Genomic DNA, 23,092 nt, shown 5'->3' with positions numbered 1-23,092 from the left:
AGAATGTTGGTCTTATCAAATTTGCAGAATACTTAAAAATACTTAAAAACTGATGGTACCCATACTTGTAAGGGTATGTAGAAACAGGCACAAACTTTCAGAAAACAATATTGAGTATCTATTAATTTTTAAAAGAATCAACCTTTCTAGAAATTTTTTCCTACAGAAATGCTTCCACATTTTACATATAAATACATAATAGAATATTCGTTGCAGTATTTTTTGTACTAACCTCAAGATGGAAATAACAGAAAAGTTTATCTCTATGAAAATTGTTAAAAATATGAGAAAATTCTTTTAATGGATTACTTATATGCAGCCATTAAAAAAGGAAAGAATAGAATAAAAGAGAGAGAAAATAATATTGATGATATGAAAAGATGATTAAGATAATTGATAAGTATAAAAATCAAGTTGCAGAGCAATTATGTAATATAATCTCATTTAAAAATAATAATAAATTAGAGAAGAGCACCTAACTTTTCAGAGAGTTACCTTTGGGAGTGATATTCACTTTTTGTATTAGTTCCATAATGTTTGCATTTTATATAGCTGTACAACATTTGTATTCTGAAGAAAGGATATGATGATGTTAAAAAATAACAAAAGTGATTTCTGGGTCTTCTTTGATAATCTTTTCTAGTATTTTAGTCACTCTTGGGAAGATGTTTTTTCTTTTTCACTGTCTCATGGTAAGCATGCATGCTCTTTGTTTTCTTACGGAGTTGAGGTGAGAATAATTGTGTCCTCATTTGATATTTGAAAACAAATGTATCACAACTCTTTAACCTTTCCTTTTGAATTTTTAGTATTTCATGATTTCAAAGAAAGGTGACAAGATAACTTATTTTAAGAAGCTGTAGGATTCAAGCTAATTCACTTATTTTGGATATTAAATTGTATCTTTACTTTCAAGTAAGGACTAGAATAGGAAGTATCTTAAGAACCAATCTAACTTCCCCATTAATTAGCTTTGCTCTTTGAGCAATATTGACCTAAATCTAACTGTAAATAAGGAGTTAGCAGTAAAATTTTTCCTCAGGCAAAATCTCATTTAACTCTTTAAGGGCAGGGGTTATTATAAATAACTTGAAATGTATACCCTGTAGATACTTTCAAAAATAAATAAGAGTAAATAAAAGGAATTTATATTACAAATCATGTTTTAATATATATCCCTTTATGCAAATATATCATTATAGAGCTTATGTGTGCACTTCCTACATACATTGTCCTGGTTGTGCCATTTTGGTGAAATTGTGATGTTTTGGTAATTTTCCAGTGGACCAAGAAATTGGTTGGATTGCCAATGTATTTTGTTTCTTTCTTTTGTATAAATCTGGTCATCCTTGTAAAGAAATAACTGCTGCTAGACTTCAAATTTAAATATGTATGAAGGGGGAATTTCAAAACATGTTCTGTTGTGGAAGGAAGCACACATTCTTGCTTGATTTGTCTCGTGAGAATCTAAGAAGCACTTTTCTCACCTTGCTTTCTCATCTAATTTGTACAAATACAAATTTCATTAATATTTAAACCTAAATTTTAAAAGATACCAAATTTCATACACAAAGCCTTCGATGTGCAATGTTTCTTTGTGATCTATGCTTGCCAGGCTTGTTGTCTGCACTGTAACTTGACAAACCCATCAATTTTGACTAGAAATATTCAACTGGAACTCAACCTAGGCCTCTAGGGGATCATGTGATGCAAACATGGGGTAACAACAGGGAAGTCAACCGTTCTAAAGAGAGACTTGGGAGTAGCTTGGGTCCAAACTGGGAAGAATAGTTTACATTCTGAGTGCTTCTTAGAAGTGAAGAGAACCGTTTGGATGGCTCCTACAGGCAAGCAGCCTAGGATCAGTTTTTAGGTAGCGAAAAGCTAACAGACAGAGATCAGACAGCAGGCTGAGGGTGAAGTCCTGGAGTCTGATAAAAATGGGTGAGTTCACATGATTCAGAAAGTGTACAATTGCTCAGCTTTCCTCTGATGCTCTCTTCCAAGGGCATATGATATGGAAATCTCTGTTCTAGATGTGGGGGACAGCTGTGAACAGAAGACACATAAGCTCTATCTTTGTGGAGCAGATATGCTAGCAGAAAGACAGGCATCAAACAAATAATCATAAGGTGCTGTGAATTTCAAAAAGGAAGAAGAAAGAAAGAAAGTACAGGGTGCTATGGAAGTGTAAAACAGATGGACCTACCCTTGGCTGCAGGGTCTCAGAGAAAGTGTCTCTGGAAAGGATTGTTTAAACTGATATCTGAAGCATGATTGGCATTAGCTAGTTCAGAAAAGGAAGGAATGGGCATTCCAGGAAGAGAATGTCCCAATGCTCCCTGTCTGGATAGGGAAGTGGTGGTACAGTCTCACAAAAAATTCCATTGGTCTCTGTCATATTGTGCTTTGAGTGTCTTCACTGACAAACAATGAACTCCTGGAGGAGAGTGTGTGTTAGTTATTGTTGAATCTCCAGCACCCAGGGCAATGCCTGTACATAGTAGACCTTCATTAAATGGTAAGTGACTATATAAAATATTTCTGTTGATTGAGATGGCTACAAGAAGTTTCATTTTCTCCCTGGTACTAAGTCTGAACTTCGGGTAAATGTCCATTGCATAGACAATAATGCCTCGGCTTTGTTCTCAAGATCCATGTTGTTGGGTTTCCCAAAGGTGTGGTTAACATTGAGGACACATTATGGAATGTAATTTTCTATTCATTTATCATCTTTTCATTACAAATTAGAACTCTAATACAGTAAGTATTATAAAGTAAGATATATTACTTTAAAATAAATTAATTAACATTTTGAAGTGTTGTGCACATGTCACAGGAACATTTTAAAGTACACAATTGGAAAACAATAGAAAATTTATTAAAAAATATGTATTGATTTTATTGATTATTGTTTCAACGTTTCCTTAATTTGGGCTTACAGATTCATAGAGCAATCTTTGATAGTGGTATGAATTGTGTTTTAATGATAAAATCTGAAAGTCCTTGGGAAATTCACCTGCACACACACATTTATATGTATATATATTTCTAGTACTTTGGGGTTTCAGAGCTACATGGAATCAAAAATTTTAAAGAAATTCTTTCTCTAACAATAAGAACCTAAGTACTTTCACACTTATCAGAAAAAATAGATTAATAGTCTTTTTAGGTATGTGACTATATCAATATTCCCTTTTTTCTTATCTGAAATTGATGGAAAAATGACAAACATATATAGTGTGAATCACTGGTCCAAATATAAACCTCATTCTGGTCTTTGTTTTCTAAAGCACAGTTTTCTTCAAAGCTTTTAAGATAACCAAAAAAAAAAAAAAAATCCAATTTGAGATGTGCTCCAAGTTTCTCTCACTCATACCTTAAACCAAAAATACCCTTAAACAGAATATAGGAAGATTTTTTAATGATCTCTCAGTTTCTTCCAAATGACATGGTTTTCAGAAATCATCTTTGCTTTTTTATTTTGAAATCTGCATCCCAAGAGGTTCTGTTTTTAATTATGCTAAATAGGAAGTTCTTCAGTGTACAGAGATTACTCTGCAGGTTAAAGTAAACCAGACTTTAAAATAGTTTCTAATTAAATTTGTCTCCATACCAACTGATTCACATAAGGCTTTGTCTTGGCCTTATTCATTTCTGAGTCTTCAGGGCTGAGCTCTGTATCTAGCACATAGTAAATGCTCAATAAATGCTTGTTAAATAAATGAAAGCATGGACTGTGGATACTAAAATCTTTTAGAATATCTGCATTATTGGAATTTTATGTAGTTCAATTAGAATGTCATTTGAGCTTCTCAGTTAAGAGGTTCTATAAGGACATCATCAGTAATAGTAACAAGCTTTATTGTTTGGGAGTGAAAACATATCTTGCTGTTTCTTTAATGACTCATATGGCACAGTCCATAATGTTTCCATTTGATAATGAAACATTGCGTCTTCTAGACAGTATGTGAGACATGATGACTGAAGTGGCTGTGTTTAAAAATAACTTCCAAGCAGCTTCACTAAATGAGCATGCCACACAATGAGGACTAAGTGAAATGTTTGGTTTTCAGGATGAAATTATTGGTAGCAAGTCTAACTTATTTTTATTGTGTGTAAAGCATTTATATGCCTATAATTTCACTCACTGATTTAAAACAAAATTTCATTACAATAAAGTATAGGATAAATGACTATTCCTTATTTGTTTAATGTACTATTTAAGTCCATACACAGAATGGATAAAAAGTGTCTACTTTGGGTAAGTAAAATATTGGGTCTAAGGAAAACCACCAAATACTACACTCTAACAATGTTTATTCATGCAAGTAACATGACTGTATTAACAGGATAGCCAAGTGCATTTTAACAAGGGAGGGGATGAGAAGGAGACTAGGATTTCTTGAACACCCGCTATGTGCTGGGTTTATTGAAGTGTTTTAGTTGGTTCAGGATGCTATAACAGAAATAACATAAACTGGGTGGCTTATAAACAACCTTTATTTCTCACAGTTCTGGAGGCTGGGAAGTCCAAGATCATGACACCAGCCGACTTGCGGTCTGGTGAGAACCTTCTTCCTGGTTTATAGACTTCGTAGCCTTCTCACCATGTCCTCCCATGATGGAAGGGGCAAGGATCTCTCTGAATCCTCTTTTATAAGGCACTAATCCCATTTGTGAGGGCTCCACCCTCATGACCTAAGCACCTCCCAAAGGTCACACCTCCTAATGCCATCACTTTGGAGGTTAGAATTTCAACATATGAATTTTGGGGGACACAAATGTTCAGACCATAGCACTCATAAAATCCTCATACCTCAGGTGAAATCCAGATGGGTGAGTACAGGCCCTGGGTTATAGGCTTGGAGCCACAGACATTGGGGGATGTTTGGTGGAGCGTGTGAAGTGCACACGTACACCTGAATCATTGGCATGGGTCCTGGGGGCCACGGTACATCTGCCATCTTCCAAGCCTGTGCATTGCAGCCTCTCTGGGGCATACGATCCACTCTTCTTTCTTGGATCTTTTCATTGTATGTATTGGTGTCTGGCACCTTGCTGGCCAGAGTGAGGGCTGATCACCAAGCAGTGCTACCTCTCTGCTAGAAGTCTTCAAAGAGATCACTTTTACAATGATTTAAAGTAAGCTGGGACTTTTAAGAAACCTCTGCTGAAGGAACACCTGCAGGTAAAGCCCATACTCACACTACCCTCTGAAGTGCATACTATCACTGTTTGGTAGATAAGGTAACTGAAGTTATAAAAGTCTAAGTAACCTGTCCATGTTCACACAGCTGGCAAGCAGAGGAGCTAAATTCAAGTCTGAAGACGGCTCTGTTTCTCCACCTCCGGTCAGTAATGGGGAGCCTTGAGCCATTCATGACACACCAGTTGCCTGAAAAGAGGTGAGGGAATCCTCCTATGTCTAATGCCATATCAAATTGAAAAACTCCAGTTTCAACCCCACTTGCTTAAGTATTTACTTGAAGCGACCCTTCATTGTTCCGTGGAATATTGAAAAAGAAGGTGGGGGCCTTCCCTGGTGGCGCAGTGGTTGAGAGTCCGCCTGCCGATGCAGGGGACACGGGTTCGTGCCCCGGTCCAGAAGGATCCCACATACCGCGGAGCAGCTGGGCCCGTGAGCCATGGCCGCTGAGCTTGTGCATCCGGAGCCTGTGCTCTGCAACGGGAGAGGCCACAACAGTGAGAGCCCCGCGTACTGCAAAAAAGGAAGAAAAAAGAAAAAGAAGGTGGGATCAAGAACACACCTTTTGCCAAGACAGCATGGATGGCCTCCCTCCTGTGGGAAGAATGCAATGATGAATTGTGATAAAGAGCTTGGACCAGATTCCAGGACTGTCTTGTCCTCACCACATCACAAGCAACACAGAACTAATTGTCCAAATATCTGCCCACAAACCTTGTCACCGTGTACGCAGTTCATTAAGTGTGTCTTCTCAGGTAAGATCACAAGGAGGGCCTGCCTGGTAAACGAATCTCAGCTCCACTGAAAAGTAGATTAGAAAGAATGGTCCAAGTCAAATGGGAAAGGGGCTTGAAGTGCACACCGATCGGAAGAAAACCTATTCTAGCTCTGTGTTTATGCTGAGCTTAATTGGCTGCTGCCAATATATTTAAGTGCCAAAGGGTGTGCAAATACCCAGACTCTTCTTACAACAAAAAGCTACCTTGCATTTAGACAACCCTTCCTCATTTACAAAGTATGGTTGCATACGTGGTAGACTTAGAAATATAGTATAGCCTGGGCTGAAAGGTATGCTGTCAAGGCACTTGAGTTTCTTCCTAATTAATCCATCCCTCTTATTCCACAGAATTTCACATGTAGAATTATTCTCTTACTCTCATATTCCAAATAACTCCTGATAACTGTGAAAAGATAGAGCCCCTGGACTGAGGTAGAAGTAAACAAAGATATCTAACTCCCTGCATTAGAGACACATACAAAATATGTACCTTCCTCAGAAGGAAGGAACAAAGGAAAGCCATCTCACCACCATCCTAATGCAAAAGCAGATATGACATGCAGCACACACCTTTTCTCTTTCACTTCCTGAAGTTAGTTCCCCATTGCCCCCTTTACTTCATCACTTTCTCACATACACGATAGGTTTTGTATTTCATTATCCAAAAGAAAGTCAAGATGCCACTCGGCACTTGATGTTAAGGCAATAAAGACTTAAAGCATGACGATATTAGATATAGAGGTGCTTGGTTTTGCTTTTGTTTGCAGGTTCGGGGCTATGTTGGGTAGTGAGTTTTTCAGGGTGCTGAAAGAAGCATTTGTCTTCTTCAGCTTCGCCCCATCTGGGTGACTCAATGTGTCTGTTCATCACACAGCACAGTAGAGAGCATGTAAAGCAGAGTGGGTGGCTACAGGCATCTACAGGCATCTTGAGGAGTCTATTGGAAAGTGTCAAAATACCTGTCAATTGATAACGAACACTTAGAGTGAACTTTATGCCAAAACATTTGCAGAGACTGAGAGTTATCTGCAAAAAGAAATGAAAATTAATACAAAGGTACTACCAACCTCAGCACGGATTGTGAGAAACATACACAGGAAACCAGGAGAGTCTGAATAAAGAAGACTTAATGGATGAAAGTTTTCTTTTGACCTCATTGGTTAAGGGTTGTCATCAGTTTCTAAGTGAGGACAAATTGGAAATTTATCTCAGAATTTAATGGACATAGAATTTATCATTTGTTATGTATGTATCATGACGTCCTAGTCTTTTTATAGTGTGTATTCACATTATTCTGAACCGTTTCTTTTGTCTTCCTGAAGTCTAGAGTTAAAGCCCCTCCTGATGGTATTTTATATTGATTCCTCTAGAATAGACTCTCAAAGCCTATTTCAGTTAAACTTCTGGGACCCAGAGTGGGTGGGTATAAGCAGTTAAGCAGCCCTTCCTTCAAAATGTTGCCATAATGGGGCTTAATTTTGTGGGTGTGCTACCCGCACATCAAGGCACTTAAACTTTTTATGGATCTGCTGTTGTTTAGTATAACAAAAACATGTAATCATAGAATTTTTCGTCCCGTTTTCTTCTGATACTTAAATAAGCTAGCATCTTTATCTGCTTCCAGGAGGCATAGGGATTCTCTCACACATTTTAGAAAAGGGTAAACAGACAGAGAGAAGTAAAATGACTTGCTTAGAGGCACAGTGGATTCTCTGAAGAATGAAAGACTGGTATCAGAAGTCCTTCCCTTCAGGGCTAATTCTCGATTGCACTTTCTTCCTGAGCAAATATACCCGAATCAAATCATCTCTCATCCTTGTCTTAACAACATCTACTTATGTAAGCTCTGTAACTTCAAAATCCCAACAAGAAAAAGGACAGAGCATTTTTAGTTGTGACCCACATGATTTAAAGTTAGCTGGAAGGCTGGCAAAACACAGTGTCATGCTGAAGTTATTTCCAGAACAGCAGGCATCTCTTCACGCACACCAGCTAAAAAGATGTCAAACTTGCCAACCTATTTTCTCCAACACAGTTCTCTTAAGATTGAGTGAATAGTAGAAAAATTTTATCTTCCCATATATTCAATTTAATTAACTGAGAGTTATGAGCCAGACCATAAAACAGAGATCTCAGAAGCCGCATGGAGTCTGGATTTGGACTGTATGGGCTAGAAACCTGGCTCTACCTCTGACTGTGCAGCCTTAGGCAAGTTATTTAACCTCTTTGTGCCTCGGTTTCTTCATAGGTGAAGTGTTGCTAATAATACGTAGTACCTGCCTCATAGCTGTAATGGAGATTCAAAGAGTTAATTCTACTTTAAGTGCTTAATGAAGTATGTGTCTGGTAGTAAGTGCTCATAAATACTAGCTGTTACCGTATCCCCAGCACCTCGTCCAAAGACTGGCACGTTGCTGTCTTTTAATAATGTGAGCTTTACCATTGAACTCTCAAGAAGTTTTTATTCTACTTGGGAGACAATATATACATATACGACTAGAGCAACCAAATAACGTGGGCAGTATACATACAAGGGTAAAATATTATATGATAGTAGATCAGATAAAGAAACTGTCGTTGGTGGCAAAGTACATATAGAAGTTTCCATGGGAGCAACAGGTGATCTTGCATTAACCAAGGCGTTTGTATGGAAGATTATTTATTCAGCAGATGTTTGTGGGTCATGTACAGTGTTCTAGACACTGCATATGAGAGTTGACTCCCTTGACATCAAAATTATTTTAAAACTTTTGTTGAAGGAAATGAAGATGGAACAGCCATGAGATATCAATTGTAAATGGCAAGTTGGATCCGGTTGTGTCTCTTGAACCTGTGCTTTTATATTGGGCTTGGACAAAAATCTGTAAGAACCTCCCTGGGAGATTAGAAGTTGGGAGAGGGGAGTGAGATGGTACGTGCTTGAGGGCATTCCATTTTTACCAATGAATTCTTTTATGTTTTAGAAAACAGTTAAAAAATAATTGAAAACAGGGCTTCCCTGGTGGCGCAGTGGTTGAGAGTCCGCCTGCCGATGCAGGGAACACGGGTTCGTGCCCCAGTCCGAGAAGATCCCACATGCCGTGGAGCGGCTGGGCCCGTGAGCCATGGCCGCTGAGCCTGCGCATCTGGAGCCTGTGCTCCACAACGGGAGAGGCCACAACAGTGAGAGGCCCGCGTACCGCAAAAAAAAAAAAAAAAAAAAAATTGAAAACAAAACAAAAGACGTGACTATGAGTTTTAAGGATTCTTTACCTAGTACCTGGTCTAAAGATGAACAAGTGGTGGGCCCTCAATATATTTTTGTTGAATGAATGAATGAATCAAATAATCTTTAAGTGAATTAGAGAAATATCATTGCCAAATCTCTTTACCAGAAATACCAGAGAAGAAAAACATTGTCTCAAAGAAAACCAAAATTGACTTGAATGAGGAATAAACACAAAAATTCAGTGATGTGAGGATCTCTATCTTATATTCTAGATGGTGCTACGGGAAGTGGCAGACATTTCTCCTTCTTCCCCAGAGAGACCAGGGAACGTAGCCTGGAGCGGGGGAAGAATAGCTAGTGAGTGGAAAAAGGGGTATAGAAGATAAATTATTCCAACACTTTTTTTTTTTTTTTTGCGGTACACGGGCCTCTCACCGTTGTGGCCTCGTGCAGGCTCAGCGGCCATGGCTCACAGGCCCAGCCACTCCGCAGCATGTGGGATCTTCCCGGACCAGGGCACGAACCCGTGTCCCCTGCATCGGCAGGTGGACTCTCAACCACTGCGCCACCAGGGACACCCCATTCCAACACTTTTTAAAAAATGACAAGGAAGGCTTTATTCAAAGCTATTGCAATAGGGGTCAAGACTATTGCAACAGGGGAGAAAGACTGAACTCAACTCCAAATACAGCAAGGACAGCCAGAGATTTATAGGAAAGTGAGAGGGTCAGTAGACAGAAAATTACCAAGAGGTAATACCAAGGGTGAGGGATTATTGCTAAACTGGCCTAACAGAATTCTTGCTAGAGGCAGGCCAGAGTTGAAGCTTAGTCAAAGAGGGCCTAGAGGATCCTGACTTAAATTTGGTCAAAGAAGGAGTCTTTATCAGGGGGCATCTCTATGGAGAGTTTTGGAGTCTAACCGTGCAAAATGTTTTCGACGCTCATAAAGCTTTACACCTTTATCTTTTGTGGTCCCTCTCCTGGAAATCTTCTTTTAAGACATGATTCTTCTGAGAAGGTTGAAACATGAAGCCAGTGTATTAGGCAGATTTGGGGATCTTGGCGTCCCATATTCCTCTCTCTGAGAAATAAGCCCATCCCTGATGTCCTTGGGCACATATAGCTATTTTTTTTCTGTTGTGCCTCCCTCCCTCCTCCTGTGACACCATCCAGAATATAAAGCAGAGGTCCTTGTACAGTGAACATTTGTGTCTATTCCTCATTCAAGTCACTTTTTGTTTTCCATGAGATCGTTGCTTCCCTGATATTTTGGGTAAAGAGGTTTTGCAGTGATATTTCTCTAATTCATTTAAAGGTTGTTTGACTCATTCATTCATTAATTCGATAAACATATATTGATTGGGTGCTCACCATGTTTTCATTAGCATGCTAGGGATTAGGCATAGAAGAGTCCCTTCCTGGCCAGTCCTGTTTAGACCAGGGGAAGATGTTGGAAACACTCCCCAAATTGAACAGAGTGAATTGGATTATCTCTATGGGAATATGGGCAAACTAAGGTCGTATTGGGCCATGGGGAAGAAGAGAAAAAACAGTTGCAGAAAGTCCTTCAGTCTTGAGGCTCCATGTTTCCAGGGCCGGCCAGTATAAAACTTTGCTAAACCTCCTACAAATGGGTACCATGAGCTCCTTCTGTATTCTTAATTAATTTAGCAAAGTTTTTGTTCTTTGTGATGAAATTTGTCCCAATCAGTCCTTCCAGTGGCACCATAATGGAAAAAGTTACCTACATTCCCTTCCTGGTATGGGAGAGCCACAGTTCCTCAAAAACAAAAAACAAAACAAAGCAAAAAACCATAAATGGTGTCTTAAAGATAACTCACAAAGATAAAGTATAGATCACTGTATCTGTGCACCTCTGGCTCCATCTCCACTGCCACTTATGCCTTCAAATCCGGGGAAAAAATTCTTGCTAAGAATGGCTCAGTAGCGCCCTCTTACATCACAATACCAGCAATCAAGGATCCTAGGGAAATGCTAGAGACTGTCTCATCCTCTCTACATCCAAGCCCCAAGGGGTACAAGAGTCCTGATTGTCCAGGAGAAATGAGTCCAAAATAATACTAACTCAGATTTCTGCCCCATAGTCAGCCATAGCATTTGACTTGCAAGTTTGCACTGAAGACACTGTACAGCAAGGCTTCCCTCACTTCTCTTTTTCTTGTGAGGTGTTACTCTTAAGGCCAAATTTAACATCTGCCATATGCCAGGATCCTATCCATGTATTCTATCTGTATGTGTAAAAACGTCTTTTGCTTTAGGAAAGAGGGGAAATTCCCTCCCTCCTACCAACTTTAAAGGTATGGTATACTCACAATAGCCCTGATTTTGAACTTTCACGGAGTGGGGAAAATAAGTTTAGTGTCTTAAAATGTGACTCCACAATGGCAGTTCAATGGAAAAATCATGTCTGATGATTATCAGCTGTGTGATTTCTCTGCACTTAAAAGCCCTCTGAATTGGGTCCCTTTCTGAATAAAGACTGCACCTACTCTCCCAGACACCTCTGCTCTGCTGGAGATCCAGTCCTTAAGTACACTTTCTGGTCTTTTTAGATTCTTACTACACTTGCTCCTCAAATTCCTTTTCTTTCATGAAAGCCCAGGTGATAAAGGGTAGGCAGCAAATATAACCATGGGTTTCAGCCATGAAAATGCAAGCAGGGGAACAGGTTTCCACCAAGGACAGCTTCAGCAACTTTCTCTGTGAAGACTCTTTCCTGCTGGGATACTAATGAGAAGGTGGCACCCACAATGAAAGGGGAAAGATGGCAAAGAATAGGAGCAAATGGAAAACTGGAAAGACACTGGTGGCATTACAGGTTCTGAATAATAGGACATTTTCTGTTAACAGAGCTGTCCTATGTCAATCTGTTATTCAGTCAGGTTTCTTGTCTTTATTTGCATGTGGATAAGCAGAGTATAGTTGGCTGTCCTGGGGCTGGAAAGAGGAGGATTTAAAACAGGAAATCAGACATCTATAACAGAACGAGCTTGCTGATGGAGGGAAGCAGAAGGACCAGGATATCATGATGGTTAACTCATCAGTAAAGCAATTGTATTTATGAGTCCAATCTGGGATTGTCACAGTCCAGGCACATCTGGTATTGTGAAATCCAGGTCCCTGTGTAGACTCTGGAGGATGGGATTTGTTATTAACAAAAATAACTAAAGGAATTTGCACATTGATCAATTATTAATAAGGAACATTTTTATGTTAGTTGACTAAAGATAGTGTTGTACATTGTTAAAATTGTAATGCATACAGGTGAAGATGGAATCACATAGGATGTTAAAGCTGCGTTATCACTTCTGGTTGGACTAGGATCAAGAAATGAATTCAAGGAACAGCCAATGTCGTAAGTACAAAGCCTTGGTCCCTGGAACCCTGTGGGTGGATGTCCCTGAGAGCACTCTTAAAGAGTTGTAGCCTCTTAATGAACCAGAACAAGGTCTAATATTGACTGATAAAGCTAGGCAAGTGGGTGGCATCAGGGAAAAATTTCAGGGAATATCACAGAGCCAGTCACTGAGCACCAGTTCAAAGACTAGGCGACCATTGCTCTCAGGTATTGAGGCTCTAGAGGAGATACAAAGATGAAGGCACAATAGTAGAAAATCAGTCATTGGAGTGGAGCTCAAAGGTCAAGCTAAAGGAGTATTGAGGAAAACACAATACAAGGCTCAGGGAAAGGTAAAAGATTTACTCAAATCCCCCCTGCCCTAGGTATGAACTGATCCCAATGGCAAGGATGTCTCCATTTGTGAGAATAGAGAGCAAAGGATAAGAAACCAAAAAATGCTTGACATCCCGGGCAGTCCCCAAATGCTGCTTTGTCAAAGAGTAAGATGCCAAATATTTCAAGAAAATCTTTCTGGACTTGAAAAGGGAAAATTCAAGCCAGTCTTGTCATTTGACTTTTAAATGATCTCCTGGAGGAAGGTTATCTTGAAAATAGTCAGCATAAGGAAATCTTTTCAAGGCCAAATTAAAGCAAGGATTTTCCCTTGACAATTACCTTTAGAAATACTACCTGAGCTAGAATATCTCAAGTCCAAAAGGATTGCATGCCAAAAGATGCCAAAATCATCATGCAATACTACAAATGATATGAGAAACCTGGCTCTCAAGTACTTTTTGGAAATGAGTGCAGATAAATGCAGAGTGTAATAAATAACTTCCTGCTGGGTGATTTATGTTAAAGGACATCTGCAAAGCAAAAATTGAAGACTCAGTTCTAAAGAACAACTGCCCAAAAGGCTAATAAATTCTTCTCCCTCATGGTCATGTGACAACAACTACAAAAAATCTCACTGCCACACTTCTTGATTTTTTTCACCCATGCAAAGGAATAGAAGAAGAGAGATTTTGAGCTGAATGGAAACTTTAAGCTGATCAAAGCACTTCCATTTTAATTTTTTTAATTATTATTATCTTTTAAAATTGAAGTATAGTTGATTTACAGTGTTGTGTTAATTTCTGCTGTACAGCAATGTGATTCAGTTGTGTGTATATATATATATATATATATATATATATATATATATATATATATATATATATATATACATTCTTTATGGTTTATCACAGGATACTGAATATAGTTCTCTGTGCTATGCAGTAGGACCTTGTGCTCTTCCATTTTTAGAGGAAGGAAATGAAGTGACTTGCATGAAGCTGAACAGTTAATCAGTGTCAACGCCACCACTAGATCCAGGATCTAGTTTCTAAAATTTCTATTATTTCAGTCTAGAGCCTTGAAGACTGAACCATATCCTGTCTCCTGTTTCTAAAAGAGTAGTCCATCTTTCTTACCTTAGAGTTAAACTCATTCAGAGTTGCTCAACAGATGGTTTTAGAAAATGTTAACTCATCCTTTATACGTTGGGAAGGAGGTGGGCACCAACAGCTGGTCTCCTACCAACTTCTTGTGTGTAGCAGTTAGAGGCCCTGCCTTATACTCCCTCTGACGGGCATCCAAAGGTCCCCTGGGGTCCACAAGAGTTCAAGTTCTCAACTTGCTCCCAAGAAATTATTTAGCACTGGATTATTAGTTATCTATTGAATGAATGTAAATCCTGCTTTTAGAGGGTGACTTCCACGCTTTAAAGTGAAAAACAGCTCAGGAGGGAAGGAAGTACTATGTTGTTGGCCATAGCAATTAAACCTTCTCTAGCATTTGCTTCATGTTCAGACAACTCCAATCCTTTGGGGACTCTGGTGACCCCCATTTTTGATTCAGCTTGGACTGTTCTAAGATTTAGCATAATTAAGGATGAAAAGTAACCTAACTGTCTGAGATTACAACGTCAAGTCTGTGATATGTATTTCTCCATAAAGAAGGCAGTCTGGTTGTGATTGAAACACCTCCTTCTCAGTCTTACTCTTATCATGCGCTGCAGTCAGCGTCTTTGACCTATATTTGATTCCCTTTTGCAATATGCGCTTTTGATCACGAAACTGCTGGGAAAAGGTTCCTTCTAAACTACAAAACAAGGTAAGCTGTTTCTTATTTGTTTGAATATACAGGAAGCAGGTGACAACCAATTTTCTTCTTCTACATCTAAGAAATCGAAAGGTCAGGTGTTAGGAGAGATTATGGAGAGCTTATGAGGCAAACAGCCTGCCCCACTGCAAGCCTTATCAGGAACAAGCCCAGCTTTCTTTCATAAACCTCCGGTGGGCGTCTCGTGCTCAGAGCCACCACGGCTGGCAGTCTGAGGTGCGCACTGCACAGTTTATCATCAAGCAGCATCTTTGAAATGCCAAACTTTATTTATTGATCTTACAACTCTATGTTATCTCCAGCAAGCCACAGGAAAAGTAACATTTTATATGGATTAATCCTTGTAATTCTACACAACGTACACTCAGAGATAACTCAAGCTCGCTTTGTCTTCTCATTATCTAAACAGACATGTCTTTTTTTAAGTCATCAACAGAGGTCATCTCCCAAATGCCCTTGTGGAATATTCATTAATCAAATAACTAATTTGAAATGGACCTTCAAAGCATTATTCATTTCCCCATTATTCTCCCAACATCAGTTTAAATGTTTTGTGGGTATAATGATTAGGCTGATGTTTAATTAATTGTGAAATTGTGAATTAAGGCTAAGTTAAAAGATAAATCATTCTTCAGTGCATGAGAGAGAAAAGGAGAAAGCCAGGAAGGGCAAGTGAGTTTGACTGGTGGCTTTAGCTGGGAATTCTTAGCAAATATCCCTTTATTTGCAGCAACGGGACGTTAGATTTTAAGGTTAACATTTGTGAAGCAAAGCTTCTTTGTCCATTGTTTCTTGATGGATTTCAGATTTATCACCATATCAATGAGAAGATGCTACAGGCCATCACACAAACATGCAGATCTAGGTATAACCCGCTACTCTTGGCAAGTTTTATTGTGGAAAAGGTAAAAGGAAACAATCACAACCATGATTTTGTTTACTGCATGTGATGATCAGACTGCTATATTTTTAACCCTAGGAAGTAAAGGTTTGATTCCAAACTGAGGTCGTCCCTGATCATCCCTGTCCTGTCTTCATCCCTCACAGTGCCCTAAGCCTCATTGTCAGGTGCATTGTGAGGTCAATCAATCTAATCGTTTACATTTTTAAACTTACCCATTTCCCCCTATTTGACTATTAACTCCTTGAGTTCAGGGTCCAAATCTGACTCGTCTTTTTATGCTCAACATGACATATAAAGCCTGTGTTCTCGAAGTGAACAGACACAGGTTTGTGTTTGCCCTTCCCCCTCCTGGATCACTCTTCCTCTACGTGTCCACGTGGTTCACACCTTTACTTCATTTAGCTGCTCAGATGTCACTTCCTTGGTGAGACCTTCCTTGATCACTGTCTTAGTCTGTTTAAGCTGCTATAACAAAGTACCATAGGTGGCTTATATATAACAAATTTGTTTCTCATAGTTTTGGAGGCTGAATTCCGAGGTCAGGGTGCCAGCACGGTCAGGTTCTGGTGAGGACCCTTTTCTGGGTTGCAGATTGCCCACTTTGTATTCAAAGCACTTAGAATAGTACCTGGCACACAGTACATATGCAATATATGTTGCTATTATTGTTTTCAATTACAGATAGAACCATCCCTCCAATGAGATGCCAGAAGGATGAAAAGATTTTATCTTCCCTCTTGTGTTTCGCAAAGCTCAATTGAAACCAAGACTGTCTCCTTTTTCTTCACCAATATTCATCCATGACTATATAAGACACTCCTGTAGGGTAAGAACTATGTTTTGTCTGTCTGTGGCTCCAGCCCAGTGATGGTCATGAGTAGGCACTAAACCTGTGCTAGGATTGTTTATTAATATCCAATAATCAATAATGATTCTTAATATCAATAAGTACAAATTTTATTAATGGCAACTCAGGGTGGTTAGTGACTTGTCTCTTTTCCCTTCTTTCCCAGCAAGATTTCCCTTGGGTTTAAGTTCCAGGAGACACACATGCATTCTTCCTGGACAGGCTTATGCCTTGAGTCCTTGTCTGCTTTCCTTCCCTGGGAAGGACTCATCAATGATGTGTTTCTCTCCCTTAAAATATTAGACCTGGAGAAAGCCCTAATAAGTCAGTTGGACTGCTTCACTTCTTCTGAAATAGAAGCCTGAAACCTGGTCGGCACTTTTGAGGCCAACAGGATACCCAAGGACCCTCAGGGCACCAACAATCTCCTCAACACTAGGCTAAAATGAGTTTACTAAAAGCTCCTTTACTTTAAGTCCATTCTAATTACCTCTCTATCCAATGTCCTAAGACAAGAATATCTTGCATGTAATAGTCACTAATAAAATTTTGATTTTTAATGGATTGATGAATGAATGTACCAACCAAACAATGAACACACCAGTGAGTGAGTAAAAAGTGGGTAAGGAAATGTAGAATGGATGGATGGTGGGAAGCAGCTGCATAACACAGGGAGATCAGCTTGGTGCTTTGTGACCACCTAGAGGGGTGGGATAGGGAGGGTGGGAGGGAGACGCAAGAGGGTGGGGGTATGGGGGTATGTGTATATGCACGGCTGATTTACTTTCTTATACAGCAGAAGCTAATGCACCGTTGTAGAGCAATTATACTCCAATAAAGATGTTGACCAAAAAAAAAAAAAGAAGTGGGTAAGGGATGTTTACTATTTTCTCTATTTTAGGGTCTGGACGGTGAGGCATTGATCACGTACTAGATTACTCTTATTCCTTTTCTTTGCTGGCTTTTTAGCATTGTTTATCTCCTTCATCCTTCAGGAACTGAACAAACCTAAAGGAAGCTGAGCGAGGTGGAGAGTAGATACAATAGGACCACCTAATGAAAATTCAGGTCTCTCTGGTTACCCCAGTGGATGACCAATATGCCACTCTTGAGTATCTCTTTGCCTCCTGGTTAGGCAAAGATAACTCACCCTTCTAAATTCCAGGAAAGAATTGTTTTATGTCTAACTAGCTCCTTAAATAAGCTTTCACAATGGCCCTCCTACTTCCAAACAGTTATTCTAACAAGAGTGGCTTGGATAAAGTGGGCCAGGAGTGCCTGTAGCATGATGGATAATGTACAACTCAGGGGTCACCAACCGTGAAGTTCGACTGAAACATGCTTATTGCTAACTTGGTGTGATGGCTGTTGTGGATAAACAAATCAAATTCAAATTCACAGGTCAATTACTCTGAAGAATGCCCTGTTAATTTTCCTGTTTGAAAAAGCACGGGTAAATGTTTTCAAAGAAATCAGAGGCTTTCAACCAGCTCAGCTGCTTTGACCAACAAGTGGGTCTTATAGTTTTTGAACACTTGCAGTGATGGTGGTACGGTCTCTAAGCTACAGGATTTTAGGAAGTACCACATGCCTGCTTCACTAAGGGATGCCCGGCACATCCCTTAGCAACTAAAAATGCTGCTAACAAACTCCATCTCATCCTGAGCGAAAGAGAGCTTTCTTAAAACATTCCAAACACAATAAAAATCAATTCAAAATCCAGGCTACCTTCCTTTTTAGAAAATGAATGTTCAGGGAAGTCCTCTGTGATTTTTCCCTGGGGTTTCTGAGCTCTGGAGCTACCTAATGAGATGAAGCAGTTGGCCAAGATTAGGTATCCAAGACCTTTGGATTTCATGAGTCGGTAAAATCCCCTCCCTGTCCAGAAATATGGAAACCTACCCTGGGGTTGCCAACGTTTTCATTTGCCAAATACAGGCACAAGACTAAATGACACAAAATAATAATTACTTTCTACTCTGACCATGGTTTAATTTTTAAAAACAGCTTAACAAATACCAAAAAAGTAGAAAGGATAGAATTTTGGGACCAACATGTAGCCATTTAAATTGAATTAATTTACGGGACTTCCCTGATGGTCCAGTGGCTAGGGCTCAATGCTCCCAATGCAGGGGGCCCAGGTTCAATCCCTGGTCAGGAGACTAGATCCCACATGCTACAACTATGAGTTCACATACTGCAACTAAAGATCCCATGTGCCGCAACTAAGACCCGACCCGGTGCGGCCAAACACGTAGTAAATAAATAAATAAATGATTTAAAAAAATAAATTGAATTAATTTAGCTTAAAAATTTCCACATTATCTTAATTTTCTAATTTCACTGAAGATGGATGGAAACATGACATCAACACAGGCCTTCAGAGTTGCCTCTGAAAACCAGTGGTCTAATTTTGAGCTCCATAGGTAAAGTGCTTAAGTAGACTAAGGCAGGGATAGCTGTAGGAATTATTGTAAAATGTGTTTTGAAGATCCATCCATGTCTCCTGTACTGGCCTCTCCCCATCTGATTTGTCCCATTCTCCGGGTGCCTCTTGCTCCCGAAATGCAGGTGTCCTCAAACAGAATGTCCTCAAACAGAATGTCCCTCACTGACTGTTAGGTCCAGGGGTCTTCAATCATTCTTGTCCTGTGCTTCTGGTTCCTCGTCTGTAATAGGGAATGGAAGCCACTACACTAACCTCTGCAGTCCATTCACTTCTGAAGCATAATGATTCCAAAGACCTTTCCATATCCTCCCTCAGAAAGCTCTGCCAGGAGCTTGTTCCAGGATCCTGTCATTGATGTGTCTTCTCCTGTTCTGAGAGCAGAACATTTTTTTTCCCTTGAGAACTCACTCCATGTGGCTCTGGTGGGACTAAACTCAACAGCCAATTCCTTCACCACAGATCAGGCACATGATCCCATCTGGGTCCACTGGAGGGGGACTTTGTACCATAGATAGTGGGAAAGATGACTTTGCTGGGTGTAGTGGGTTTAACAGTGTCCCCTTAAAATTTATGTCCACCTGGAAACTCAAACTATGACTTGTTTGGAATGAACTCTTTGTAGATATAATTGAGTTTAGGATCTCAAGAAAGATCATTCTAGATTTAGCGTGGGTGCTAAATCCAGTGACTGGTGTCCTTACAAGAGAAAGAAGAGGAAGATTTTAAATAAAGAGGCACGGAGGAGAAACACAGAGAGGACAGGGATGTGAGGTGGAGGCAGAGATTTGTAGAATGCATCTAAAAGCAAAAAAAAAAAAAAAAAAAAAAAAAAAGTGCCAAGGATTTCTGGCAAATGCAAGAAGATAGGAGACAGGCATGGAATGGATTTTTCCTTAGTGCCTCTAGAAGGAATCAACCCTGCTGACACCTTGATTTCAGACTTCAGACCTGAACTGTGAGAAAACAAATTTCTGTTGTTTTAAGACACAGTTTGTGGTGATTTGTTAGAGCAGCCCTGTGGAATGAATACACTGGGTTTGCTGAGAGCCATCTTGCCTGCCAGAGAGAACCCGTCATAAGAATGGAGAAAGAAAGGTTGAGCTCTGATTATAACCTTGAGTCCCTGGATCCAGCTAGGCTTGAAGTCAGCAGCACCTCTGGACTTCCCAGTGTGGGAGCCTATAATGCTCTCTTTTTGTTTATGCTCATTTGCATTAAATTTTTCTCTTGGAGAGCTGAAAGACTTCTGATGAAAACGTGGCTCAGCACTGAGGAAATCATGCAACTTTTAAAAAGTTTTTATAGAATTTTGAAAGGTTACTTTCCATTTACAGTTATTTTTAAATGTTGGCTATATTGCCCATGTTGTACAACACATCCTTGAGCCTCTCTTACACCCAATAGTTTGTATCTCCCACCTCCCCATCCCTATTTTACCCCTTTCCCCCCTCTCCACTGGTAACCACTAGTTTGTTCTCTATATCTGTGAGTCTGCTTTTTTGTTATATTCACTACTTTGTTGTATTTTTTAGATTCCACATATAAGTGATATCATACAGTATTTGTATTTCTCTCACTGACTTATTTCACTTAGCATAATGCCCTCCAAGTCCATCCATGTTGCTGCAAATGACAAAATTTTGTTCTTTTTTATGGCCGAGTAGTATTCCATTGTACGTATACACCACATCTTCTTTATCCATTCATCTGTTGATGGACACTTAGGTTGCTTCCATATCTTGGCATTTGTAAATACTGCTGCTATGAACATTGGAGTGCATGTATCTTTTTGAATTTGTTTTTTTGTTTTTTTCGGATGTATACCCAGGAGTGGAATTGCTGTGTCATATGGTAGTTCTATTTTTAGATTTTTGAAAAATCACCATACTGTTTTCCTCAGTGGCTGCACCAATTTATATTCCCACCAACACTGTACAAGTCTCCCCTTTTCTCCATATCCTTGCCAACATTAGTTATTTGTGTTCTTTTTGATGATAGCCGTTCTGACTATGAGGTGTGAGGTGATATCTCATTGTGGTTTTGATTTGCATTTTTCTGGTGATTAGTGATGTTGAGCATCTTTTCTTATGCCTGTTGGCCATCTGCATTTCCTCTTTGGAAAAATGTCTGTTTTGTTCTTCTGCCCATTTTTTAATTGGGTTTTTTGTTTTTTGATGCTGAGTTGTATGAGCTATTTTTACATGTTGGATATTAATCCCTTATCAGTTGTATCCCTTGCAAATATTTTCTCCCATTCGGTAGATTGTCTTTTCCTTTTGTTAATGGTTTCCTTTGCTATGCAAAAGCTTTTCATATTCATCTTTGAAGGCCCAGTCATGGTGGTATTTTTTACACAAAGCCTTCCCTGGGGTCCCCAGTCTGAAAGGCTCATTTCTTCCTCTGGATTCTTATAGCTCTGTTCTCCTCCCACACATGATACTGTTACCAAAAATGGGGGTCTGGCTTCTCGCCACTCAAAAGCCAATAAAGAGGTAAGTTGGTGGAAAGGAAACTTTGCTTTATTTCGGATGCTGGCAACTGGGGGCAGTGGCTGGGGGTGGGGGAGAGGGCAGACTCCTGTCCAAAAGCTGACTCCCCCCTCTCCAACCAGTGGACAAAAGCTTTTATAGACGGAGGGAGGGGGCTACATGTAGAAACAGCACAGTCAGCTCTGCCAGTCATCTTGAAATGGATCATACTGTGGTCTGACCAGCGTCATTTTGATTATTTTAAGTACAGTTAATCTTCAGTTCCAGGATCAGTTTGTTCCCATTTCCATGAGGCCAGTTCTCGAAACTGTGGCAGCTTATGTCATGGCTACAGGCTGGTCATCATGTAGTTAACTTCTTCCACCTTTTGGGGGTTTTAGTATCTATAAGACAGCTCACAGGATATGGCTCAGAATATTATCTATAGCCCTTGAGGAGGAACTAAAGGCCCTTGACTTTGCTTAATGACTAAACTCTTATTATTTGGTCTCTGTTGACTGGTTTCCTTTGTTTCTGCATTTTCTCACTTCTCTGATTAAATTTATTGTTTGGCTAAAATTTTTTCACAGACAAAAGGCAGGCTGAGGATATGGGGAGGTAAAGACCATAGGGTCCTGCTCTGTTTCAATACTATTCAGTTTGTCTTATCTCCCCTGCTAGACCTTTTAGCCTTTTGAAAGCAAGAGCCCCGTCCTTGTCTTCTTTTCTTTACTGCACAAGCTCTATTCCATTCCCATAGCAGGGGCTTGGTGCATATTTGATGACCAGGTAAATGAAAAACACAAAAGTGAATAGAGTGGGGTTTCGGTGTTGATGGCAGAGAGTGGAAAGTATAGTTTTGTGTTAGAGGCTCTCCTGGTGTTCCTAATCATACCAAAGACACAAATCCCCAATTCACTCTACATAAATCTCCCTACTAAGGAAACCAGCCGAAGACCAGGACTGCTGTGAACAAGCATTGGATTGTGTTGGGTCTTTTGCCAGCATAAAAACTGCTAGGCTTTTTGTAAAGTAGGCAGTTGTTACTTCAAATATGAAGTACCTGTCATATCACTTTCTTCTATTTGAAACCTTTCAATGGTATCCCATTGCTCTTAGGAAAAAGTCCAAACTCTTATTCATGGCTTACAAAGTCCTGTGAAACCTGACTCCTCCTCATGGCTCTAGTCTTGTCTCTCAAAACTCCCCCACCTTGAATCTATGCTCTGGATAGTTCCCTGATTATGTCAAAAGCTTCATCTGCTTTCTCCTCTCTGTTTTCTGTCTTCCTCTTCTTCTCCCTCTCTCTCTCCTCCTGGCATTTGTTCTTGTGGAACAATCACTCATTCCCCCCACCGCTCTTTTCACCTAACTTATTCCTCTGCCGATCTTAGACATTTGCTTGGGCATTATTTCCTCCAAGGGCCTACCCTTATCCATTGGGTGCCCCAGTGTGTCCCCAGAGGTCTCTGCACTTTTCTAGCAAAGCTTTTACTACACTGCATTGTAGTTGCTCATTTCTTGACAATCTCCCTCAATATATTGTTTGAATCATGTCTATTTTGATAACTATCTCATTCCTAGCACACAGCATATAGTACAGATGCTTATTACATAGTTGTCAAATGGTCAAATGATTACATAGATAAATAAATGATGGAGAATTTAATGTAATTCTCAAAATCTAGCTTGGTCTGAACTAT

The 23,092-nt window shown here is 39.7% G+C and overlaps 1 long non-coding RNA gene across 1 annotated transcript; it reads left to right on the top strand.

Annotated features, from left to right (window-relative positions):
• The first annotated feature begins 5,365 nt into the window (after nt 1–5,365).
• Nucleotides 5,366–16,464, top strand: LOC132433282 (uncharacterized). Its single transcript, XR_009521108.1, has 3 exons — nt 5,366–5,408; nt 12,483–12,573; nt 16,307–16,464. It is a non-coding gene; the product is annotated as an uncharacterized lncRNA (long non-coding RNA).
• Nucleotides 16,465–23,092: the final 6,628 nt, after the last annotated feature.

Source organism: Delphinus delphis, chromosome 11 (genome assembly GCF_949987515.2).
Source record: "Delphinus delphis chromosome 11, mDelDel1.2, whole genome shotgun sequence".
NCBI classification, from domain to species: domain Eukaryota; kingdom Metazoa; phylum Chordata; class Mammalia; order Artiodactyla; family Delphinidae; genus Delphinus; species Delphinus delphis.
This window is presented reverse-complemented; position numbering and strand designations above follow the sequence as displayed.